Genomic DNA, 26,679 nt, shown 5'->3' with positions numbered 1-26,679 from the left:
TTGCTTCTTGTTTTCAATTGCGCTGAGTAAATTCTATTTATTGTGCTGTCATGCTGTATTTTGTAGAAAAAAAAATGTAGAAAAAAAAAAAAGATTTTTTTCTCATTCCCGATTGCTATGGTGGCCTCAATCTTGGGTTAAATTACAGGAGAAACCCAGAAACAGTTAATCAAATGTTAAACAAAACGAATGAGGCTTGCATGGTGCCCTGAAGGTCATTAGACTCAAGGTCTGAGCAGCTGCCAAGGGGAGCGAGCTGCAGCGCAGGAGCACTCATCTGAGAAATCCCTGCTGCTGGACTTGGAGGGGTCGAACGCAGCACTGACTGCAGGCGCCTCCCAGCTGATCTCAGTTGCCATGGCTGGTCGAGGGGTAGGAGCTCTTTCCTCCTAATTCTGCTGGCCTAGAGAGCTTTGGAAGTGGATAGGAGGGCTGCAACTTGCCTCTCGCCAGCCTCTTGGCTGCCTCCTTTTCTGCAGAGCTAGCAGATAGCTCTAAAATCATGAGGACAGACTGTTGCTGGAAATTAAGTGTGATGAAAGGGCCTGTGAACCACAGCTAATATTTGGAAGTGGCACGGGGGTGCTACAGTCAGCATGGAGGGACCGGTGTTGAGCTGTATGTCCTGTGAACCACTTTCCATCCCACCCGCATCTTTCCATCATAGTGACTGTGGAGGGGCTGCTGTTGTCTTCTCCCTGCATCTTGTCTCTTTCCAGCTTTGAGGTGGGAGCAAAATCACAGGGTACGGCTGCAAAATGAAAAGAGAGAGGGAGAGCATTGTGATGTCCATTCAATTTCAGAGCGTCTTCCAGTGTTTCTTTTTGGGTTACAGAAGAGCTTTGCCTAAATAATTCATTAAGTGAAAACTGCTGTGAGCAAGGATGAAGATGTATCCAAGTAGCCATGCGCTGTTACTCATGAATGTTAGTTTATTAAGCCTACCTATAGATCTCTTAGTGTATCTGTGGGATGATCTTGCTATTTTATTTCTCATTCATGCCATAATTGCAGGAATCCTTTATGCCAGCGTAAATACTGATCTCACTGCATGTTGGAATGACACAGTTTATAAAATAGGGAGCTGCAATAATAAGCAGTGTTTTCTGAAAAAGTAGTAGGTTTCTGAAGGAAGAGTTTACCCAAAGGAAGCTAAGTTTACAGATCTAACTCATTCAGATCTTTCTGGTTCTGAAGCTGACACACAAACACACACAGTCCCGTATCTATTTCATGGGCACATTCTTCTCATCTCAGTGTGTAAAGGTCTTGAAAGCAATAGCTACTGGCAGTACCCCAATTCAACATATCTACTAGGTCCTTTCCAGTTACAAAATCACTACGGACACATGCCCAGATGAATGCGTGGCGTAAGCTACCTTACTATCAGAAGCAATGAAAGTAGCTGGGTGTCCTCTGGGACTTGGTTTGTGGGCTCTTTTGTTTTTTCAGTCTTGGTTTGCTGACTACAGCTCAAGAACTGTTGCTGGAGCAAACTCCCTAGCATAACTCCTGAAAGTAATCCAGCAATCTGCAAGACTTTTTAGATCTAATAATAAACTGCAGTGAGTCTTCATGATTTTCCAGATTTTGTGGATTAATGGGCTGCAGGTGGAAGGAAAAAAGAGCAGGTTTGGCTTTCTGTAAATTATCTCTGATTCAGTGGATGCTTCCCTGCCCTGCCCTCATGAGGACTCACCTGTAGCTCTTCTTCCAGTTTGGGGCTCCCAGCACAAGAAGGATGTGAACCTGTTGGAGCAGGTCCAAGGGAGGACCACAAGGATGATCAAAGGGCTGGAGCACCTCTCCCATGAAGACAGGCTGAAAGAGTTGGGCTTGTTCAGCCTGGAGAAGAGAAGGCTTCTGGGAGACCTCACTGCAGGCTTCCAGTATGTAAAAGGAACTTATAAACATGAGGGAGATAGACTTTTTATGTGATCTGATAGTGAGAGGACAAGAGGGAATGGCTTTGAACTAAAAGAGGGGAAATTCAAGTGAGATGTTATGAGGAAACTCTTTACTCAGAGGGTGGTGAGGCACAGGCTGCCCAGAGAAGATGGGGGTGCCCCATCCCTGGAGGCGTTTGAGGCCAGGTTGGATGGGACGCTGGGCAGCCTGAGCAGCCTGTGACAGCCCTGCCTACAGCAGGGGGTTGGAGCTGGATGGGCTTTCAGGTCCCTTCCCAAGCCAGTCTATGATTCTATAATCTGTTGGGACTTATGAGGGCATGATCTACCTGTATACTCACAACAGGTATTTTAGATCAGCATCAGGAGGCCTAACTCTGCTGACTTAAACACGGCATCTCCAATTTACATCATCTGTGTTTGAACCTAGTGTTATGTGTGTAGGCATGCAGTCAGTGGATTGACACTCCCTCCTGGCAACTCAGCGTTTGACCTGTGTACTTGTGAATATTTGTAGTGTCAGGCTAGAGAAATGGAAGTACATCTATGAACGCAAATTCTGTGCTTTACTGTGTTTTCCTGTCTGCTCAGGTAAATCTTAGCTACAGTAGCTACCTGAGAAAGCTTTTTGATGCAAACAATCAGAGTAAACAAATGACTTGAAAGCAACCCTCGTGCTTTGTACAGGGTAAGTACATCCTGAATCTCCAGGCTAACAGGAACAGTTCTGTACAAGCTGACATTAATTTTCCAGGCCTAAATTTCAGCAATTGTCATGCTGCCTATTCATACTTCTCAGCCTGGAGGAGTCGTGGCCAGGTTTTACCTTGGTGGTCTCTGCCCTGATGGTCACTGAAACTCTTTAGGCTTATTTTGCACAAAATTAATAATCGTCAGGCTATCTAGGAGTTTGGCTCGGGTGCTGTATTTCACTAATGAGTATCCAGTTGAAGAGCTTGTGTTTAAAAAGAATTGTTATCTAACGCTTACTGGCAGGTTTTGAGTCTCACATCCCTGTTGAGATTGATTTCCTGTACATGTCTAATTACTGATGACACAGTAAGATATAAGCTGAAGAGCTATCTTGCAACTGCAAAGAAAGCTTGAGGCCAAGTTCCCTTTGGCTCAAACAGAAGGAGGCCTCATTTTATTTCATTTACTAAAGTCACCATAGAAGGATCCTCATTTGAGAACTTGCAGCAATATAGGAAGTGTGTACAAAACAAGTCCAGACATCAAACAGGGCAACTCCCAAAATGTCTCTGCATTTGTAAACATGCTTCACATCTGCTCAGCTTTGCAGTAGGCATGAAACGTAAAACTTGGGATATCTTTCTAATTCGTTTGAATGGATGCTAATTCAACCTGTGGTTTGTTGAGATGGAGGCTGCAGCTGCAGCTGGCTTGAGAAAGTGTTTTAAGGAAAAACAAAACAAAACAACAAAAAAAAAAAACACCCTGGAGAAGGAAAGGTATCTTCATTTAAAACAACAAAAAAAAGAAAATTAGAAAAAGATTGGTTTGCTGATCTGATTTACAATGCAGCCCAATTAATAGTTGTAGGCTCAAATGCCTAAACTGCACCATAACACAGAGAAGGGCAGAGCAAAGGAAGCCATAAGGCTTTTAGCCCTTTTCTGGGATCTGACAACAAGCCTTTGATCAGAAGGATGCTCACTGATGATAAGAGTGTGGAGGTAAGAAGAGCTTCTGTTTCATAGAGATACGCCAAGAGCATGTGTGAGAATGTCTGGGCAGCCTCTACTGGAGTCTCTGTTAAAATTCTGTGTGACCATATCAAGTACGGACTGGGTGACTTCAACAGAGGCACTATTCCAAATATCTTGTATAAAATCTTGCAGTGAGAGCGTGAGCTTGACTGTTTATATGCTTCCATTGGGGCAAGGCTTATTCACAAGTTAGAAAGCTATTATATTTCATCAGCTGAAGGCAGTTTTATAACAGCGTAGGTACCTGCAAAGCAGAGACAATACCCTTAGAGATCACATCAATTATAAATGTATATATAGTAGCATCCACCTATATTTGGTACATAATTATAACGTGTGGAGAGTATACAGAGGACAGGCCTAAGATGTGCACTGTAAAGCAGGTAGCATGTGATGACCTTTGTCTGTGGCAAGGCACTAAATTAGACTGCTTGTTTCCGATGTAATGTTGTAGTCACTATTCTGTCACCTGGATCCAACTGCTGGAAGAATTTTTTTGCCCACAGTTGGTCATCACTGTCCTTTTTCTGCAAGTTACATCTCTAAGATGTACTGGCAGAGCTGCTGATCTGATTTGCCTTGTGCATTTCAGTCACAATATCTACCCGTCCATCTGACCATCACAGAGGGTGTTTGTCCATAGCCTGAGGCTTTTAGCCTGAGGCAAATCATACAGAGTACAACAAGAGCTATCTGACCAAGAACAATCTGAGCTGAGAAGAGTTTGGGGGTCTGAAAATAAAAGAAAAAGTTCTAACAGTTGTACAAGCTTCTATACTATTTGAGTCTATAAGTACAAGCATCGCTAATCATGCTGTCATTAGACCACCTTCACACTTTAATTAATGTAACTATTTTATTTCTCTCCTCATGCCAGTGTCTGGTCAGACATTTCAGCCTGGAACACTCATTTCCAGGGGAAATGCTCTTTTTTTATATATAAAGGATTTTTTGTAGATGTAGAGCCACTAAATCTGTCACCAGTTAAATGTGTTAAGCACAATTTCAGGAGTGCTGCAACCCCCTGGCAAACCTTGAGCTCCAGGATGTAGATGTTAAATACCACGTAGGAAAACTGTACATGTTAGTGGGAGAGAAAGGGAAAAATAAAGCATCCTAATAGGTAAGGTGATGTCTGCTCTTCAAGGACTTGAAAATGGCCTGACCTTCCACCCATGGCAAAACTGCATTTCGTATGTGCTCTGTGGCTTGTGTCACTTGGCCGTGTCCCAACCTTAGTTCTAGCGTGGCTGCATGTCAGCTATCCATTGCATGCGTAAGTGTTGTGAGTTATCATTTACATGACAGCAGTACCCAGGCTGCCCCACTGTGCACCACGCACCGTGCAAATACACGGCGAGAGTCTACCTCACTCCAAAGCTCTCGTGGTGTAAAAAGGCCATCAGAAAGAGCAAGAAGGGAAAGAGAAACAGAAAGAGCTGAGAAATGCATCCAGGGTCACACAGCGTGGAAACAAGGCAATGCAGGTTCCTGCTCGTGGGTGTTTTCATGCGTTCCCAGCAGCAAGACTTGTGTCACTTAATGCTGCAGAAGGTGACTTCTGGGTCAGAGCTATGCTCAGGGCCTTTCCTACTGAGACAATTCGAGAGTGTTCCTCTTCCTGCATGTTTGCCATGTCCTACTGCCAGAGTTACTGTCCTATTGCCCTGGTCAGTGGAAAAAGGCACACATACCTATGTAGTGATCTTCCTAGTGCAAAGTCCAGCCTTCCAGTTCCAAGCTGCTCACATTCAGCAGGCTGCTGCTATAGCGGGAGATAAACCTCCTATTGCCCATTAGCTTGCACAGTCCTCTTTGGGCTAGAAGATGCTGTGCAAAGGATAAGATACGTTGTTAATACAGCCAGTTTTCCAAGGGTGCTTTATGAGAGAGGTTATTTTTATTCTTCGTTGTTTTTCTAGCTCACAAAAATGTCAGATATCCTCCAGAGTACAATAGACTTCAGCCATGCTGCTCCTGCCTGTTTCCATTCATCTCCTTAATAGAATGAGTGAGCAGTGACCTGTCAGCACTCTGCAATATCACCATCCTTCCTGAACCATGTGAGTGACAAGGTGGGTAGGAAATGATGGCAGAGTGCTGATGAGATTAGCGCTTCTTGATCTTCATGGAGTAAGAAATCCCCAGGACTAACTCATCCTTCAGTATTCTCGGTGACTAATAGGTGTTTTATCATCCTTCCAATTAGAAAGCATTTATCAGCAATCTTTGCTAACTCACTGCATGAATTGACCTGTCATTCAAACCTCAGCCCTTGGAACTGGTAATTAAGTTTAGCAACCTGCCTCAGCAGCTCTGATTGAGATATCTATGTGGTGTGTTTTCATGTTGTCAGGCAGACGCTTTGGGTTTTCCTTCCCAAAAGGAAAGGACTTCAGGAAAAGTGAATGAAGGCTCCTGGATGCATGGGTGGATGCAAGTCAGTACCTGCAATCATCAAATTCCTGCAAGCAGCACAGGGTGAGTGGCATGGAGTGGCTCCACCAGGGCTAGAGGTTTTATTTTAGTTTGGTTGACATTAGATGGGATCTGAGGACAGTGCTCTTTAGCTAAAATACCTGTTTCATCCCAGTGCTTTCCAAAGCTGCCTCGTCTGGGGCTGTGAAGGGCATCCATACTTCGTTCTTGACCCCTCCCTCAACTTCAGAGTTTCATATTTAAACCTGAGCTCGTGTCAACCTCTGACAGCAGAGAACATGTTTTATCCACAATGTAAACTTATTTTAAAAACAGTCATTCAGTTTCCTGTTGAAGGGAGTTCCTTAAGGAGTTAGAACCTACACAAATAGCCACACACTGAGCAGCAGTGTTACCCCAGGAGTTTCTGAGTTTGGCCCAGCCAGTAATTTGACATGAATGAAAGTGGTGAACTGAGGTCTGTGCCTCCCACAAACAAGTAAAATGTCTGCATTCTTGGGTTTACAGAGATAACGTTTTGGTAACTACGCTTCTGACTGGAGGTTTGTTTCTTGCAGTGAAGCTGATCTGTGTTGAAAACTGCTTCTTCACATCAAGATTACAGTGTGCTAACTTGAGGGCAACGCTAGTAATGTCATTGGTACTGCTGACACTGAGGCTGCATCTCCTGTTATTTCTTGGCCTTTCTCTGAGGTGTCTAGCTATTATTTTCCTTTTATGATGAGGGGAAATTTGAGGGTTGCTTGCACTGAGGAAAATCTTTTCCTTTCCTTGTCTAAATCTTGGGTTGATACCAGTTGATATAGGCTGATTTTCAGTAGCTAGCCCACTGTGTTTTTGGTTTTGTTCTGGAACAAAAAAAAATCCTACCCTGTTCACAACTGCCAAGGGGCATAGAAGTGCCAGCATCTGTACTCATTCCAAAATCAAGTTCAAGTTGCCTGGTTTGGGGTTTTGGAGGAAACGTAATTTGCAGAGCTCACTGAACCTCACTGAAGATTTGGTTTGGAATTTGTCTGGAACTGTCCTGAAATATTCCTTACCCCATTTTACCACAGGAAATATCCTGAGGGGATTTTTCTTCTTTTTTCCTGTTTCACTACAACAGGCTTTTCTCCATTCTGTCTTAAGAGACGATCTACAGTTTAAAAAAATATAGACCTTCATGAAAAGTACGAGCCAAACTTGTTATTTAGGGGCCAGTTCCCCACAGTATTTGTCTTCTTGTTTAGGCTGGTCAAATCACACAGGAGAAAAGAAAGGCATTATCATGTGAGAGCTGAGAAGGTAACCTCTGTTAAAAATCAACAAAACCAAAACCAGCAACCTGAAAACAATGGGAAGAATGCCAAGGAGAGGAAAGTAATAGGAGGGTGATATTTATGTGATATGGCAAAATAATAGCACCAAGTGGTAGCATGACTTCCAAAGTATGTGCATTGTGAGTATAAAGCAGCACCATGCTTCTTCAGTTTGTGAGCTGCAGAAAGGCCCCTGACTAGTATGATTTATTTAAGAGATTTCTCCATGTTTCAAAGGAGGAAAAGTTGTCCTGAATGGAGCTAGAATAACTAAAAATGGTTTGGTTTCATTTTTTCATTGAAAATACCCAAAGGCTCCTTACAGCTTCCTGTTCTCTGAAGATCACGTGTACTAACTTCAGCCCCCCCCAAAAGAGAATGGAAGAAATCCTCTCAGTTTAGTACAAAGGCCATCTTTTCTCACAAGGGAATGAGTACGGTCATAAATGATAGGATATCTGCTTCAGGCCCCTTTCAGTATATGTTCCTATAAGAGCTCTGGAGTAAGACAATCCCTAGAGATCTGAGACAGTGTGTTATTAGCAGAAGCTCATCGGTTACATTTACTGGTATTTTGGGTACCTTAATGCTGAAGTGTTAGCATCAGCTTGAGAACACGTAATCTTTCTCCTGAGTCTGATTATATTTTCACTTTGCAGACAACAGAATATTCCTGTGTATTTAATTAGTAAAAAGATTAAGTTTTAAACCCGCAAAGGCAAGGTAAGAAGTAAGGATGAAATGTCAAACAGCCCTCAAATTGCCCTTTTATCTCATTGTATCACTTACTGCCTGGGAGCCCCCACACCCTGGTGTGAAAAAAAACGTTTGAATATAAGTCATAGCAGAATTAGCTGCAGCCAGAATGAACACCTAGACCTCTGCTGTGCTAATGATCAACTGAATCATTTCCACCACCTCAGACAGAAATGGAAATGTGTAGGGTTTGTGTCTTCTCAGTTGGGTAGTCTGTAATGTTTGTGATATGCTCTAAATACCCTTCATCATTTGTAAAGCAGTTTGATATCTGCTTGAGAAATTTCTCAATTACATTTTCTCGTTTCAGAATATTAAAGTTCTCAAGCATCTGCATTATAGTTCAGTTAATAGCTTAACCAGAGGTTTACATTAAAATATAAACTGTTAAAAGTCTTCGTACTTGAAAATATAATGCCATTGCTTTACCTTTCTGGCTTGAGTACCCCCTTTCCTCCCCTTCCCTCCCTTTCCCTTTTTTCATTTATTTATTTATTGGCGTGGTATTTATTGGTTAATTGGATCTTGCAGGTGTTTTCTGGAGCACTGTGGCAACACAATTGTTCTATAAAGTTACAACAGTTAAGTTTTTAACACAGAATTTGTGGCTAAAGAAGAGATCTGTGGAATTGGGAAATGGAGGCTCATGTTGTGCTTCTGCCAACTCACTTATTGTGTAGCCCTGGGCAAACTCTTTCAGCTGAAAACTTCAAGAGTGGTCACCTGGCTGACTATCAATAGCCCCAAAGGGGATAGTGGATCTCTGGCAAGTCCATGTGCCCTGAAGTCATGCATCCCCAGCCAGACAGGGGTATCTGGTACCACAGCCAAAATCTGGATCCGGTCATGTTCATGCAAATTTGGCTCTGCTTTTGGTCAATAGTATAATGCCTTAGTCTCAAAGAAATTGAAAATCTCTATATGAAGCACAGGACCATCAACCACAGCTGTGCTCCTCAGCTGTGGTCACTTTTGCTACAGATACTTCCTAGGGGAAGTGCAGATGGCTGTGCATGCATATCTCCCCCAGGCTCTGCAAGTAATTGCTAGGAAATTTTTTACCGGCTCTGAAAACCTGCATCTTCAAAAGTATTTGGATACCTAGTTTGTCTTTGGTTTTTCCCCCACTGATTTTCATAGCTTGGAGAACATTGTCACAGGATCCAATTTTAATGGCTCTAAGTGCAGCAAAATAGAGATTCTCAAAGTAGCCTGAAATGAACTTCCTTACTGTGCCATTAGGGTGCAAGGGATTTACCTTCCATGAAGAAGGACTGCCAACGCAAGTTTGTATTGCTGTAGCTTGACTGCTCTTCCTGAAGGAGTTTGTGCAAAGATGGCTCAGTTATCACAACTCTGCACTGTAGACACAGCTTCAGAGTTGCTGGGAACAGTCAGCTGGCTACTCGCTAACTGTGACCAGCCAAACCTACCCTCTCTTTTCAACTTTTCCCATTTTCTGCACTCAGATGGATTGAAGTTTTCTACAGAAAGCTGTTTTGAAGTGTTTTGAGATCCAAGATTGCTCTGAGTGTAAAATACACCTGAGCTCTTCACTGCTGACTTGATCCATCTGTTGAATTGCCCATTTGCAACATGGAAATACCAGGTAATAGGTGTCCTGATGTAAATAAATGCTCACCCGTGCAGCCTCCTTAATAGAGGAAATCAAAGCCGAACTTTCTTCCCACTTACCCTCCATAGCTCTGGTCATTCAGAGATGTAATAGGGGACAGAGCTCTTGTCAGTGGGGCTTTTGAGGAACAGCTTGTTTGTTTTCTTTTTTCTAAGTGTGAATTTACCAGGCTGTGCTATTCATGGGGCTGGAGACCTTCCAGTTTGCTGCACAGCTGGTTTTGTCCTACCTGGTGCTGGCCGGATATTGAGGAGGAAGGAGTGAGATTGTCATCAGAACTGTAAGCACAAACCTCTGGCCCTAACTGTGATTGAAAAGCTCCAGAAAGGAAAGGTTAGCAGAAGAGCATCTGTAACAGAGAAGTGTGGTTTCAGGAAGCTGGAGGGAATATGCAGCCATGCCCTGGTTACTTCTGTTTTCCTACCCTACCCAATGTCAGTTTCAAACTGAAGCTTCAGACTTTTTCTCTCTTTTAAGAATGGAGGAAAAGGTCAAGCCAGAATCGACAGTGATTTCTTACAACCCAGTATCCATGGCCTGGCTTTCCAAAGTCCTGAGCAAAGTCGTCTTTGCAGCTCCAGAACAACATGACCGAGCACATCTCCAGTTTCACAGTGCTACAGGCTGAATGAACAGAAAATTGCTGGTGGTTCTGGATACTTCCAGTTATTATGCCACCTACCAGGTATCTAAAATGGAAGTTTTAGAGAGTTTGTTTGTTGGTTGGTTTGTTAGTTTGTTTGTCACAAGGGTTTTAATTTTACTTCAAGTGATCTGAAGTGTCTTCTGCATGCTAACAAAGCTGAAGTTAAAACAGTGCAACTTTCTCATGCAGTTAACATATGTGAGAAAACAGAAAACAAAATTTTATGATAAAACACATGAATAAAGACTGAACTGGGAGGACAGCATTAAAGGCCAAGTGCTACTATGCAGTTTCCCATAGCTCTCTTTCACTTCACTTTTTAAGCCAGTCACGAGAGCTGGAGCAGAGGGCAGCAGACTTTCCCAGCTTCGTGCCATCCTCCCTGGGCAGAGTGTGAGTGCTGCTGGGACTTGGGGCAATGTGTCTCCTCCTTGATGGAAGAGGGGGGCTGAGAGCCGTTGCAGACTTCTGTAAGTTGAAATGTGTTTCCCAGAGGCAGCTCTTTGTCCTGTGATTGGAGGATGAGGTAGGGAAATAGCTCACAGCCTACTTCCCACACCATAGCCTCCAGGTCTTGACCTCTGTACAAGGTTTCAAAACCCCTGCCATGGGCCAAGAGACGCCTTTTCTACTATTGCTTGCTTTCTTTTGCTGAGGCCAGCCTAGCTTTTCAACAAAATCCATTGGCCCAAACAATCTCCAGTTGTGAATACAGTTCATGACCGTGACTCCAACATGGGGTTTGAGGACATCTGTGTCTGCATGAAGGTGTAGGCTTCCCCGCTTTCCATTCCTGAGTCTACTCTCAGGGACTCTCACCAGAGCTGCTGGTGAGGAAGGGCAGTTGAGGCCAGCTTGTGCCGAAGTCTAACCCAAAATCAACAGGGAAAGCACGTCCCGCTTCAGGCCAGCTGTTGTGAGATAGCAGATTTCTTGGGTAGCTGGTACTTGACACAAATGAGGGAAAAAAAGGGTTAGGAAAGCTGGACTGATGAGTTTTAGCTTGCTCATCTTTATGGGCTTCATGCAGGTGTGATGCTCCAAAGACCTAAAACTTAGCTAATGTCACTGGACTTCAGCTTTCTTCTTGCTGGAAACTTGGCCACCTTCCCAGAAGCAGAATTTGGCATAGAAGTCCTTGACTGCCTGTAGTCAGCATTTAAGCAGTAAAGGGAGCTGAGGCTGGGGAGGAGTGACGGGATCGACCCAGTCTGGTAAGAATGTATCTCCCCACTTGAGTGAGTGGTGCCCAGCATCTTTGTTAGGGTGAGGATGAGGGCTTCCTATGGCGAGCAGATGCAGCTGAGTCCACAGGATTCATCACCACCTCTGCTTTTGCTGAGGGATGAGAGAGGAAGCCTCCCTGGAGGAGCGCTTGTGGTTGCAGCTGCAGAAATCCCAAAGGAAAGCAGCAGGAAGCCGGCTGGCTAAACATGGAAGATGCTTGGAAATAAGTGCCCCATGGAAGTTCAGGCAATCTTTCTGAAACAGGTTTAAAACAGTTGGCCTCCACCTGGGTTAGACGGAGAGGCGGCTGTCTGGCTGCAGGGGCCTGCTGGCATCCCACATGAGGAGACCCCAGGCCGTCACACGGAGGCCTGAAGTGGGGCCCCAACCAGGACTCACTGGAGGCCCAAATCCTCAACGCTCTGGGGGTCGGAGCAAAGCTGAGCGAGTTGAATGAGATGCAGATGGCTTGTGAAGGAGGTGGGGTGAGGACACAGCGGGGCAGAGACAGAGATATCCCCTTCAGATGCATGCAACCCTGCGTGCGTCGGTGCTGCAGCGCTCTTAACGTGCTAACATGTTTTACGATGCAGTGCGAGTGAAACAAAATAGAGGCTCCTGACTCCTCGTAACTTGTGTAAACTCCAGATGTGACAATCCTGCTGCTGGCAAAGGGAACTGTTTATCCACACTCTCCTCGCATCGAGTTAGCTCCCGCTAATAGGAGCCTGCTGAAAATATGCCTGCATGCTACCAAGTGGCTGCATAATTGTCCCTCTGCCCCTTCCCAGAGCTGTACGTCAGAAGTGCAATCCAAATTCCTGGGCAAACCAGGCAGGGCCCTGGAGAGCAGTTTTTCGCCTCCCCTCGCTCTCAGGACTTGAACGTCATTCCTGAAGGATAATGCAGGATTAGGACAAGGGGAAAATGAGTGGCTTAAACGGCTCTGAAGTGCAGCAGGGCTCAGCAAAATGCATCCCTCTCTCCACCCCAGCCTGCCACCCTTTTTTTTTTTTAAAAAAAAAAAATTATTATTGTTTTCCTGCAAGGGGAAAGAGGAAAGAAGGCCTCTGGGTTGTGAAATGGGCAGAAGAGGAACAACTGCAGTTGCCTGGAAGGCCCCAATCCCAGTAAGCAGGATGTGGCACAGGGATGGGGCACAGGGATGGGGCACGGTGGCAGCAGCTGCGTGTGGTTCCCCCATGGCCTCTCCCGGCACACAGGCACTGGTTGCTGGGGATTAGGGGGAACAGATGCACATAAGATGCTTACGGCCTTTTCCAGACACAAGGCTGCTTTCCAATCAGCTCAGAGGAAACAAGGTAATTAGATGGAGTCAGGGCAGGGAGCAGGAGGGAATTAGCCTGTCACCCAACCAAAGGCTGCAAGCCCACCCCTTCCAGTCCTCCAGTCATTTTTCCCCTCCATTCCACTGCTCACTCTCTCATTTCAAAGCTTTTTTTTTTTTCTTTTCTCCCCCAGGAGGCAGCTGATGCCGGCTGGCTGCTGCCAAACAGGTCCGGCCTCTGCAGCTGAGGCTGCTCATGGTACTTCAGCAGGGCGATGAATCATCCCTCCCCTTTAGTAAAGGTGATCTCCTGGGATGCTGTGACCCCCTCCCTGTAAGTATGCATGTGAAGGCAGCTTTGGCTGCAGAAATATGAATGGGAACTGACTGCTTCCCTTCCTGGTCCCTTAAAAGCCCCAGGAGTTGGGGTTTTGTCCACATCCCTAGAATGCCAACACCAGAAGCAGAGGCTGATGACCCTGGGCTGCATCGTGCTTGGCAGATCTGTGACACTGTGGGGAGTGTTTCTTTTTTAACTCCTTTAAAACGTTGCCTGGGCATGCGAACGCTCCCAGTGTGTTGTTATCTTTGGAGAGATTTTGCTGGTTAAAGTTCTTCAGACGCGGAGACTGGTCCTGTTGCTGCTATTTGGTGGGCAGCTGTTATAAAGAATTGTCCTCAGGCAACACAGGCAGTGATCTCGTCAGTGATTAAAGGGCCCACTGTTGCATTAGTTAGCATGTCCCCCCACCCAGGCCCTGCCACGCTTGTCTTACTTCTGAGGCCAGCCTGTGTTGCTGTGTTGCAGAGCTTTTCTCCTAGATGTTTTCTTTCAAAACCATCAGAATGTCCCAGGGCTTTTGAAAGAAGCTTTGCTGTGTCACGAAAGGCAGTGTTGACCACGGAAGGATTTTTTCCTAATGACGGGTCAGCTGGGCAGTAAACACATGAGAGAGGATCACCATTACAGCTATAATCGAGCAGAGCAGAGCTGACACCAACTTTAAGGCAAAGAAAGCAGCTGGTGTCTGAATTTCTCCAAACAAATGTGTTGCTCCTTGCTGCTGGTACCTTGTGCACATCCTGTAGATAATTTTCTGAGATTGACATTAACCTCTTCTCATACATATGTGCAAACGCTGAGTGTTGAAATCCACTCGAGAGCTGGATGGAAAATTTCTGACAATGGTTTGCTGTCAGGAAATGCTGGTTCAGCAAGAGGAAAAGATGTCAACTCCGACAGAAAAAAAAGAATCCGAAAGAAGCAGAAAAAAAAAAAAGATACCATTGCATATAGCCTCCTGGGGGCTTTTTGAAAAAGTGTGGTTTATTTTTTAGTGCTGTGTTTTCATTGCTCATGGGCATGTGAAACAAGCAAAGGCCAGAGCAGAGGCTGCACTGTCTTTTTCGCTTGGCTTTGTTCAGTTTGTGGCACACAACTCCTTCTCAGTGCAATGCAGCAAGGGAGACGGTAAGCGTGCAGCTGGGGGAAGAGGAGTTCCCTCCAGTAACCCATCCCAGAAAGAGTGGGGAGGCAGTGGCACAGGCTGCCCAGGGAGGAGGTGGAGTCGTTGTCCCTGGCGGTGTCCAAGAGCTGTGTGGATGTGGCACTGGGGGACACGGTTAGTGGGCATGGTGGGGATGATTTGGCGGTTGAATCAGGTGATCTTAGAGGTCTTTTCCAACCTTAGTGACTCTATGATTCTATGATTTTGTGTAAGGAAAGCACCTCTGTGGAGCACAAAAATCCCACAGAGACGTACTCTCATCCCCTGTGCTGGCTCTGCGCTGTGTGCTCCTGGCTTAGCGAGATAACCACCCACCTAGGAAAGTTGCTGGCACCCTGTGCCTCAGCACACTGCTTGTTTTTGTACCTCCAGTGCCGGAGGTCCAGTGATTCTAAAAATGGCATCTTTCCTGAACATCTGAGCCCTCGCAGGAGGACAAAAATAAATACCCAGAACAGGAACAAGACATGGGTGAGTTGGAAGGGTAAACACGTGTTGCATGTTAAATATGTGCTGCGCTGGTTACTGCTCTGCATTTTTACTCTGAGATTGAAAAGTAAACAGACAAAAAATATATGTTGAGGCAAAAACCTAAGCAAAACAGTATTCTAGTGCATTTCTGGAAACTGCTAACCAAAAAAAAATCCTCCCAAAATACATCGCTTCACTAGAAAGGGTGGTTGTTTGGGTCAGGACCTCCCCAGTTAGCATTAAAACCAGACTGTAGTGCCACATGTGTTTTAGCATAAATTGCTCAGTACACTGTTACTGTGAGATAGTAATAATCTCCTTCTTCAGCACTGCACCATATAGTGGGGGATGCAGGGAGGGAGCATCACTTTTGTGATAACAAGGATGGCATAGGGTGTGCTGGGACTTGGCCTGCAATACTTTTTCTCTTTGCATGGAATAGCTGAAGTGAGTCCTGTGGTGCTGACACGCAGCAAGTGGTTTTGTGCTGGAGAGGCTGGCAGAACCAATGTGTATTTCAGAGTATTATGAGTTGTTTATTAGCAGGTCAAGGATCGCCTGCACTTTTCCTTATCTGTTTCTGCAGCAGCAAACGCTCATCTCAAAAACCTGCCCATCTGCCTCCCCCTATTTTTTTCCCCCTATTTTATCCCTTCCCTTTATTTTTTTTCCCCTGTTGCTCTGGTGCTCTTTTGCTTTGATTCTCCCTCTTTATTACCTTCTGGGATGTTTCTGTCTGGCAGTGTGGGCAGGGGCAGCTTGACATCTGTGTAGGCAGCACTCAGCACCGAGGTGCAGGCTGACCTGCTCACAGGCTCCATGCATGCACTACTGCTCTGACAGCCAGGGTGACCTTTCCAGCAAGATGCTGGAAGAAGGAAGTAGCTGATTCCCATCAGCTGTGTATTAATCAGGAGCTGGGTTTTTGGGGCCCTTTTGCATGCCTGTGTTCCTCTCGCAGGGATCAGCCTCTAAGTAGGACGCTGTGTGGCCCAAGCTTTGTCAGCCCTCATGGGCTCTGGCATTTGTCAGTCACTTTGTAAGATGGGAGCTCGAGTGAACTCCTTTCCCCATTGCCAGATACCACCCATATGTAGGTATGCTTCTGGTCCCAGCTCAGAAGAGCTATTTGTTCTTGTGGCCTGCAGCCAGCAGGCAACAGAGCAGGGGTAGGGATGCCCAGGCCTCCCAGCTCCACCATGCCTGCTTTTCACCTTCAGCATGGGATGCAGCTGTGTTGCAGCTTCTGCACGCAAACACTGTTCAGAACCGAAGGGGCATGGGAGAAGAGGAAGAAAAATTGGTTATCTTCTTTCTCTTCCCCTGCCTGTGCTCACCATGCTGCTGCTCTCCTCCTCCTGCTCCCCAGCAACTTGGCAGATTCGCTGCCATTGCAAATGTACGTGACTAATCTGTTACTTGAGGAACAGGGAAGGCGGACTCACAGACATGAATGACCCAGCCTGTCAGGAAGCCGATGAGATTCACTGCTGGGAAAAGTTTTTTCAGAGGGATGGTCCCCTCGTTAAATGACGGGAGAGAGATACTCATCGGAGGAGGAGATGCTGGCAATGTGGTCTCTACTAAGGAGGTAGCCGTTCCCCTCCCGGCCCGGGAGGCTGAGCAGGACGGCACGTCCCCCTCTCCCTCCCCAAGCACGTGGCTGCCTTTCCCTGCCATGGCAGGCTGCCATCAGCCGCAGCGTGCTCGCTTGAGGAGGGAGCACAAGGGGATTGCGGAAGGTCTGGCCTTCCAATTGCAGCAGCTCCTTGCTCATTCGTGTCTCGTAAGCGGCTCATGTGGAGGCTGGAGGCTGCAGGGATCTGAGTGCCCCAACCTGAAGACAGCTGCAGCCAGCACCTCTGTGGCTGCGCCTTGCTCTGTTTCAGCAGTGCATCCTTAAGTGATTCTGAGGCTTGAGGCCAGAGGGCTCTCTGCCTCGTAGAGCTGATCCCAGTGAGAAGGGGTGATGTGCCAGGAAGCCTGTGAGGCGAATGTCATTTCATCATTGTTCTCCTGGGAGAGGTAGAGGCATCCAGCATGGGAACAACGGGGGTGGGGGCAGGGGTTAAACAGGAGAAATGGGATAAATTAAAGCAGGGAAACTGTAGGCTCAGAACTGGGGAAAAACATATGTTTTATAATAAATATTACATGTTTAAATGCTTGTGAGCCAAGAAGTATTTGCTCAAAAAATAAAATAAGTAAATTCCAGAGAATGACTAAACTATTGGACACAGCCCCCAACTAGGCACCTAGGAAATGTGCTGGATTAGTCTGTCAGCACACATTGCTAGTCCAGCTCTGGAAAACACCCCAGGAGTACCAGCTTTCCTGGCTTTCCACTGATTATATACCAAAGTGAAACCTCCTGAGGTGAAGGGCTTGAGCATTCACTAACTTACAGTGCCATCTAGCCCCATTTCAGACTTAAGGCTTCTATGAGTGGTTGCTAATTTTGTTTCTGTAACTGGGAGACTGAGTCACTTGAGCTTGAATCCACCTCTTTGGTCATGTGCTGTGGATTTAAGTATACCTTGGTGTGTATCTGGTGGCTATATTTTTAAAAAAATTGCTCATCACTTGCAAGCATAAATGTCCAAGTGGGAGCCAGCCCAACTGGACATGTTGTGTTCGTGGCCACTGTATGTGGGGACAAATCTTGGTGTTGCTTAAGCCACCGTGACACTTCTCATTGATAAGACCTTACTTTTGATATCTGAGAAGTCTGTCAGCCTGCAGCTGCTTGGCCTAAAATCTTCCTTTGGGCTGTTCCTGTATACAAGCTATGGGCCTCTGTGTGGATTTGCCCATCCCCCAAAAATAGACACATGCAAAAGCAGTATCTACTATACACATTGCAAAATGTGGTGGGGGAGAGGGAGGTGGATGCTTCCACACTGCCCATGCTGCAGCTGCGTCCTCTCCTGAGTGTGGGGCAGGAAGGATGCTGCCAGCTCCTGGTGCTGGAGTTCGGCCCATTTGCGTCCTAGGGGCCGCAAAGCTGCTATGCTGGTTCCTTGGGCATCTTCTATTTGCCTGTGCAGGCTGTGGAAGTGCTGCCAGGGGCCGTGGGTGTAGTTTGAGCTTTAAGCAGGTGTGAGCCTTTCTTCATTGCCAAAGACTGATGTGAGGAAACTGACAGGGCTGCCAAAGGCAGCCAAGGAACTTTTTGCTAGAGAGGAAATCTCCCTTATTCTAAGTGCATGGGGAGTGGCAGAGTGTTGTTTTGCACTTTCTCCTGTATGCTCCTTTCCTTTCCAATATCTACAGCCACACTTGTGCTCACAGCTGGGAATGGAGATGACTGCAGTCACATCCTTGGAGTCACTCAGCAGGGGTTCTGTGGATGCAGATGCAGTGCTCTGTGGAGCTTGTCAGTACTGCATGTGTGCTTTTGGACTTCAAGTGCATTCACCCTTCAGCTCTGTGTGTGTTGTGGGAACAGGGAGCAGAAGGCTCGGGAACAGGCTCAGCCTGCTGCACATCTGGAGGCAGTAACTTGAGTCAAACTAGATGCCTCCTGTAATTCAAACTTTTTCCCCTGCGTTGGCAATTAGAGCAACGGCACTGCAACGCTTCTCTTCAAATGGCACCTGCTCCGCACACGCTGCTCGATGTGGGCCTTAGTTTTTAGAGTGCAAAGGAGTTTGGAGCTGGGTTTTGGGGTCAGGCCTTTCTTTTTTGCTTTGCTTCCTTTATCTCCCAAAGCAGCAAGCAGCACATGCTGCAGCAATGTAATCATTTAATCCAGGCTAGAGAAACCTGTTCTCCAGATGAGCGACTGGTGTATCGTTTGCACTGTAGCTCTGCAGCTCTGTGGCTCTGTATATGAATGCATTGTTTGTTGGGGTGGCAGGATGTCCATGCTGCCAGCTTTCCATCCTGGTTCCAGCCTCAGCCTGACAGCAGAGCTGGTTCCAGCTCCTTCCCTTTCCTCCTGCTCTACCCTTGCTGAGGTTGCTGTGCTCTGAGGACCCTCTTCTCTGGCTGCTTGCTGTGGATGTGGTGGGTGCAGAGATGCCCACAGGGCAGAACTGTCTCTCAGAAGAGTGCAGCAGGCCAGCAGAGAACAGGACAGGAAAGTGTTTGCCTGGGGAGGCAGGTGACACCTGAAAAGGTGCAGCCAAAACTAACAAAGGTGTGTTCAGAGAGATGGAGTTTGATCTTTAGCCCCTGATACAAAACTTGCTTTGGTGGGGAGGCTGCTCTGCCAAGCCCATCTGTCAGGGCGTATTGCTGCTGCAGATGACTGGGGGATGGATGTGCTGGCAGTGGTTTTTTGGAGGGGGGACTTCTGTTGCTTGCAGGGCAGGAGAGAGGTGTGTCTGCTGCTTCAGGCCCCCAATGTCCTCACTTCTGCATATCAGACACAAGGAGCTAGTGGTTCATTGCACACTGAGCCCGTGCTCACCTGTTTCCTGAGCACCCAACACTGAAAAGCTCTCCCAAGTGCCAGCATTTCTCTTGGTCAGCAGATTTTCCTGCTCTGTTGCCGGAGGCTGCTAGCCCTTGTTTGCAGTTTCTCTGGTTTCAGCTTCCATCTCTTCCAGATTTTATAACAGGAGCCACTTGGTTGGCTAAGGAGCAGCTGCCCATCTCTCTGCTCTGCTGATGGCACCCGGGAAAGAACTTTGCAGCCACTGCTTCTGCAAACAGCACCAAGAACAGTCTGGGTGAATCTCTCTGGCTCAAGGAACAAGCCCAAGCGTTGTGCTGAAGCTCTTCCAGGGCCACTTGATGCTTCTTGCATTGCTTGGTCTTGTTTGCATTGTCTCTGAGGGGGGAGAAAAGAAAGCTGCTGGCATTCAGACTACAATCCAAATTTCTTTAAAACATTTTTTTCAAGAAATGCATGTTTTCAGAGCCAGCACTGTGAGGCTGACTCCAACACCAGACACTCTTTCCAAATCTCGTTGCCCAGAATAGTGTGCTCTAAAAATGCACCGCATCCCCTGACAGGAGCTGGCCTGGTCTTTCACTGTGGCTGCGCAGATGGGTTTTCCCTTCAGCTCAGATGAGGGTGGTCTCATGCAGATGGCTGTAGAAGACCTCTTTGCAAAGGTGGCTCTCCTTCTAAGTTGGTTGGCTTAAGTCTTGTTTGAGCTGTGATGCAAGGAGCTTCCAAGGCCTCTTGCTCGACTGTTATGGTACACCTGTTTGCCTCCTGTTTCTGCCCGCCTCTGATCACAGAATCATAGAATAGCTTGGGTTGGCCGGAACCTTAAAGCCCATCCAGTTCCAACCATCTGCTTTGGGCAGGGCTGCCTCCCAGTGGATCAGACTGCCCAGGGCCCCATCCAACCTGGCATTGAGTGCCTCCAGGAATGGGGTACCCACAGCTTCTCTGGGCAGCAGCGCCTCACCACCATTGGAGTAAAGAATTTCTTCCTAACATCTCACCTAAATTTCCTCTCTTTTAGTTTAAAGCCATCCCCCTTGTTCTTTCTCTATCAGACCATGTAAAAAGTCTCTCCCCTTCCTTCTTATAAGCTCCCATTAAGTCTGCAGTGGTCTCCTCAGAGCCTTCTCTTCTCCAGGCTGAACAAGATCAGCTTGCTCAGTATATCTTCATAGGTGAGATGCTCCAGCTCTCTGATCATCTTTGTGGTCCTCCTCCGGACCTGTTTCAACAGCTCTGTGTCTTTCTTGTACTAAGGGCCCCAGGTTTGGACACACGACTCCAGATGTGGCCTCATGAGGACAGAGGGCAATCCCCTCCCTCTCTCTGCTGGCCACTCCTCTTTTGATGCAGCCCTTCTGGGCTACAAGCATACTACTGGCTCATGTCCAGCTTTCCATCCACTAGGACCCCCAAAACCTTAGCAGGACTGCTCTCAAGGTGTTATTTTCCCAGTCTGTACACAGTTATGGGATTGCCCCTACCCAAGTGCAACACCTTGCACTTGGCCTTCTTGAATCTCATTAGGTTAACATGAGCCTGCCTTTCCAGATTGTTCAGGTCCATTTGGGTGGCATCCCTTCCTCCTGCTGTACTACAGCACTCAGAGTGGTGTTGATAATAGCACTAGCTGGTGCAGTTTTTCTTGGCCACATTTTGTTGCTCATGGATGAAACCAGATTGCACAGTAATCAGGTCAGTGAGCAGGGTTCCGTGGCTTTCCCAATGTAGCCGTCCTGGCAAAGTCCCCTTTGTGGGCTTATTCAGCACTCAGCCCAGACTCTGACCCCTCAGCCAGGACTGCAAGATCCATTCCTGCTGCCACGGTAGTTAACAGTGTTTTTACTGCTTTCAGACAAAGCCCAGCAGAGGCTTTGGAAACCCCCTGAGTTAGAAGGGCTTAGGATCTGGCCTCTTGTTGCGCATTACAGAGTTCAGCTTAGTTTCTTTTGCTTTCTCTTGTGCTCCTCCAGGATGTTCTCCTGTATTACAGGGTAGCCTGTGGGGTGGAGTGCAAGTCTGGGTATCACAGGACTACAATGGGAGAGGCAAGCGTGTGTGCACAGCTCAGGGCAGCACATGCTTGGGGTGTGGGAGGTTAAGACGAATCATTAACATTTTATCTTCATTTTAACAAGGCTCAGATTTGTCATCAGGACACCACAGCCCTGGAACCTCAAGTTTGAGGAGCAGCTGGAATGGAAATCATAAAGTTCCTGGGTCTCTGTCTGTGGCTTCAGCTATGACTTCAAACACCTCCCCTCCTGAAAAGCTGAGAGATGTCAAAGTGCAGTGTTTGCATTTATTACATGAAGTCTACTTGGACCTGTTCATCCCCCACATTACCATTTCTTTTTTTTTTCTTTTTTTTTCTTCCCCCCCAAGGATAACTGTTAAAGAAATGAGAAAATCTTGCTTGAAGTTTTTCTTCTTGCTGCTCCAATGTCTGCCCCCCCCCCCCCCTCCCATGCTCCCTACAGCAGGTGTTGCAGAGGTGAAAGCAGCGCTCCTGTGAAGCAAGACAAGGAACAGCTGAAGTCACCTCCATCCTTCTCAAGCATCTCATAACCCAGAAGCTCCCATGTCTCTCCCATCTTGTAGCCTGAAAACACAGGCAGCCTCTGCTCGCTGTGTTGGGCCTGACAATGAAAGAGATAGTGGGCACAGTTTCTTGGTGCAAGTAAGAGCATAGCACCACTGTAGAAACACTAATTCTAGCTGTGGTGGAAAGAAAAGGAAAATCAAACAAGGAAGCAAGCATACACACACACACAGCTCTTTGCAGTGCTGGAGGGTTTGGTTGTGTTTGAGTGTTTTCTCGGCCCCCAGTTCTCCCAGCACAGCCCCATAGCTGGGTGCCAAGGAGCAGCACGGTGCTGCCAGCTGGAGCCTCACAGGGTGATGCACGGGGATTTCCTGGAAGGCCTCGTGCCTCCCTGACAGAGTACTGAGATAGATAGCTGGGGAATCTTGGCTTTCAGTGACAGAGAAAGAGAAGAGAAAAAAGCTAATTAAAAAAAAAAAAAAAGAAGTAGAAGACTTATCACAGATTCATGGAACAGAATCATTTGAGTTGGAAAGGACCCTTAAATGTCATTTAGTCCAACCTCCCTGCAACAAACAGGGTCTTCTATCATGAGATCAGGCTGCTCAGAGCCCTGACCAGTCTGACTTGAATGTCTCCAGGGATGGAGTTTTCATCGCCTCTCTGGGCTACCTGTGCCAGTGCCTCACCACCCACACTGTAAAAAAACGTCTTCATTATATCTAATCTAAATCTCCCTGGTTTTCGTTGGAAACAATTTCCCCCTGTCTTATCGGAACAGATCCTGCTGAAAGTCTGTCCCCTTCTTTCTTATAGCACCCCTCTAGATACTGGAAAGACTTGGCTCTGGATAGGGCACGTACTCGAGCCTATCTGCCCAGCCCCACATTGTGTTTGCTCTCAGCTCTGCCCCTGGATGGCAGCATTTCTGCTGGTGCTGCAAGGAAAAACGGCAATGAGGAAAAAACACTGGGGAAGATGAAGTTTTTGGGTAGTGCTGGGTTAATGTGCTGGAAGGCAGAGCGACCTTGCATGCCTTCTTGATGAGTGGCAGCGCCGCAGCCCAGCATGGCTGGGAGGAAAGGCTTACTCACAGCTGCAGCCCTCTTGCATCTGCAGGGCAAAGAGCAGCAAAAATATTTTGCTTCTTTGGATGCTATCTTATGGCAGCAGGTGGCTTCATCTATGGCGAATGACACAGTTAATGTTTCCTGCTCCTGGCTGCTCCCTTTTGCCAGGGGTTACTGCAGTGCTGCTTGTGGTGATCAAATGGAGTGTGTATGGTCCCTCACAGATTAACTCTTCAGCATTAGGATGTTTTGCTAAGCGAACTGCTTGCAAAGAGCAAGCAATCTGTCTTGATTTTTTTTATTTGGAATGTTAGACCCTGACTGCCAAGGTGAGGCCCTTCCTGCTTTCCTCTCTTTTCAGTATTGCTGCTGTTCTCCGTTCACTCTTCCTTGCTTTAACTGTGGGTACCTGCAGGTTCCCATCCTGCTCTGCACAAAAGGCAGTGTGAGGACCTGCAGATGCTGCAGATAAGCACCTGAGAGGCAGCCCTTGCTTTCTCAATGAGGCTGTATGTTTGCATGGGGAGGGCAGCAGGAGCAGGGCTTATGAGTGACAGAGCAAAAATCAGCGATTACTACTTGGCAGTAGATGCTTAAACTTTGTCAAGCCAGGCAAGTATCTCCATTGTGGTCTCTGACTCACAATCCAAATATGCTGGGAACATTTGAGGGGGCTGGGTCAGTTCTTCAAGCAGTGGGAAAAACAAGGCTCTAATACATCACGGCAGAGCACTGGGTCTGTGCTCCACTGTTCTGCTTTTCTTTGAGGAAACTGGTGTGGCTGCTGGGGTGGAGAGGGTGGTGTTGTGAAACCACACACACACACACACACAAACACATGCTCCAGGCCTGATTTTGATCCTTACTGACAATGTTCAGTTCTCCTTCAGCTGCAGTGAAGGAGCTGCAACGCTTGTGACTTACCCTTGCTAGGGTGAACCAAGGAGCAGGTCACAGCCATGTCCCACATCCCGCATCCTGGCTGAGCTGTGCCACGTGGACGGGTGTATGGAGGTGATGCTTTACCTAAAAGCAGTTTGCCAATATGGAGGGGAAGGTGGGTGGGACCAGGCATCTTCTCCTAGATCACGTTGCAGCAGAGGATCCTCTCCTGCTTGGGGATGCTCCTGGTGCCCAGGGTGTGGGTGGCTGTGTGGCAGGGCAGCTGCTGGCTCCATCGCTGGGATATGAGAGGATCTGCTGGGCTCAGATCACAGCCTGGCTTCCTGTGTGTTCTTTCCCGCTATGGTTTTGACCAGAAATTCCTTTTTTGACCTGAAAAAAACTTCCAGATGAAAATTTAATTAAAAAAGTGATGCATTCCCACAAGAAACTTCAGTGTCAGCAAATAAAGCATTTTTCTCTGATGAAAAACTGCTTTATTCACACACCAAAAAATGACATCCAAACTGGCTCCCATTGAGTCCACTCTAGAGCGTTATCCTGGTAAAAGCTCTAATGCTTTCTTTAACAAAAATTATTCACAATTAGCATCCATTAGGCATACAGGTTGCAAAGAAATAATACTACCAATGCTGTCACTGGGATTCACGTAACATACAAAAGGCCTGCTGATGACAAGACCTGCTCCTCTACTCAGCAGAAAACTTGGTAAAATGATAGAGAAAAGCCAATTAAAATAACCTGCAGGAAGTCAACAGAGGAATAAGCAGAGATGGGGTGTGCATGTGTGTATTTATGCAAACTATAGAATGATAAACTGTAAATGATGAAATATCTGCCAGCTTATTAATATATCTCCTTCTGAGTAATGCCAAGGGTATTCCTGCTGCCCAGCAGCCAAAGTGCAAACAAGGGAATGGCTGTAACTTCATGCCCAATATTCAAACACATGGGGACGATTCAGGCCACCCACGCTCCTATTAAATAGGACTTCTGCAGAGGCATTTCAGATCAAACTGGAGGGCAGCTGGGGCAGAAGCAGCCTTTACGTGGCCATTGCAGGTATTGGGGGGCAGGTGATGCCCTCTGCTAGCACGGGAAGCCCCTTTTAGCTTGCATGTACCCAGCTGCTGGCACAGCTGGCTCCTGATACTGATCAGACATTTTTTCTAGCTCAGTAAGTACAATTTTGCATGTAAATATGAGCATGGAACAGATCTGGACTCGATTATCTCCCAAGTCCTTGACAAAAAGCCATAATTGTTTATCCAGATGATTTTTCTTTGTCTCCCTTTTATTTTCTCGGCACTTTAAAACCCAGGTTTTAATGGGCTTGTAAAATAACAATGTGGGTGTAGAATACAGTGGTACACAAGGTGTGAGGGAAAGCCTTCCCTTTTCCTCAGCAGCCTTGATGCAGGGCTCAGCTCCCCTCCCACAGCGCAGGGCTCAGTGGCAGCAGGGATGTAATCTCTGAGCTGTGAGCCCCAGGCTCCCATTGCAGATTGCCATTCCTGGCAGGCAGGAAAATCAGTGCTGCTGTCACTATCTGGGGCAGAGGTTTGCAAGAGCAGGGACGAGAGAAAGGAATATGAAAAAACGCTGTATTTATCAGGGTAATCTAGTGTAGGAGCACAAGTACTAAAACATTTTAATCACAGTCATATGGTTATGTGTCACTGCAGGGCAGAATTCAGCCTGTTTGTACTTCTTGGTTCCGCACTGCCACACTTCTACAAGTTTGAATTTATTTTAGGCATAACTTTAACTCTGGTTTCCCTGGGTTTGGGATGCTTGGACTGGAAATAAGTGTAACCTCTCCACCGTGCTTTCCTCTTAAATTAGGCTTTCCACTTTAACGCCATTTATTTCTGTTGGCTTGGCCATAGTGCAGGCTGTCATTTCCTGCCCTGTGGATTTTGCTGTTTAGATGGACAGGACAGCACACTGAAATAGTGGGATACAGCAACAAAAGCAGTGATGGGTAGCAAAGGCACCAAGCACTTTCAGGGCTTCTGCACATACAGCTTGGTTAGTCCTTTAATTGCCCACACCTGGCCGTCTCCTGCATGACTCAGTGGCTGCCCTTCATGCACAGGTGCCTTTGTTGGGGAGACAGGAGGAACACATGTGGGATGTGAAGCTGGCATCAAGCTTTAGAGGCTGTGCCAGTCCTAAGGGCAATCCAAGCAAAGATTTTCCCCATAAAAGAAGTTCCTGTTGTGGTGGGAAAGGCTGGTGACTTAGAGAGCCTCAGAAGGATCTTTAGCACAGTTTTGGGGGCAAAGCTGTTCCTTGCTAGGAGGGAAGTGGAGCTGTGGCTCCTGCCTGCATCCTTTGCCTCTGCTCCCACATCCAAACCCCTTTCCTACCGGCTGCTTGCTGCTCAGCATCCAGAGACGTACGGTGCATGTGTTTTCTCTCTTGTGTGTACTCACCCCCTCTCTCCCTCATTTTCTTTTCCACCCACCCATGCTCTACCTCCTGACTAAAGCAAAATTGCCCTTCTTTTTCCTTTTGGCAGCTGGCCTTCCCAGGGGCCCAGGCTAACAGAAGCCTGAGCCCTGACTCCGTGCCATGGCCAGAGTAGAGCAGCTCCTCACTGGCAGATATGCTCTCTTAAAGGAGAAGGGATGCTTTCTTTCCCTATCCCTATTTGCTTCCCAGCTCCCGTCATGGGGAAGCCACTCATCTCAGATCCTCCATCGCCCTGTCATCTCCCAAAGCCCCTCTTTTCTCTGCAGGCTCAACCCTGTCTGCAGAGTTCTCTCTGAGCCAAGCCTCCTGCAGTTAATGCACGCCTGGCTGTTGAGTTCAGCAAGCTTTGGCTGAGGCTTTTCCAGGGCTTGC

At 47.0% G+C, this 26,679-nt stretch overlaps 1 long non-coding RNA gene across 3 annotated transcripts in view; it reads left to right on the top strand.

Moving 5' to 3' along the window:
- The first annotated feature begins 251 nt into the window (after window positions 1-251).
- The window catches only part of LOC128087937 (uncharacterized), a 42,936-nt gene continuing 16,508 nt past the window's right edge, over window positions 252-26,679 (top strand). The window contains exons 1-3 of one of the 3 annotated variants that reach the window (XR_008210081.1): window positions 252-372; window positions 5,994-6,118; window positions 13,125-13,264. This is a non-coding gene — a long non-coding RNA (uncharacterized LOC128087937). Of the gene's footprint in view, window positions 373-5,365; window positions 5,713-5,993; window positions 6,119-13,124; window positions 13,265-26,679 lie in introns of those variants that run through there. The other 2 variants (XR_008210080.1, XR_008210082.1) reach the window with 2 other exon arrangements.

The sequence above is a fragment of the Tympanuchus pallidicinctus genome, unplaced genomic scaffold, assembly GCF_026119805.1.
Source record: "Tympanuchus pallidicinctus isolate F22 unplaced genomic scaffold, pur_lepc_1.0 scaffold31, whole genome shotgun sequence".
NCBI lineage: Eukaryota > Metazoa > Chordata > Aves > Galliformes > Phasianidae > Tympanuchus > Tympanuchus pallidicinctus.
The sequence above is the reverse complement of the archived record's forward strand: the minus strand, read 5'-3'. Positions and strand labels throughout refer to the sequence as shown.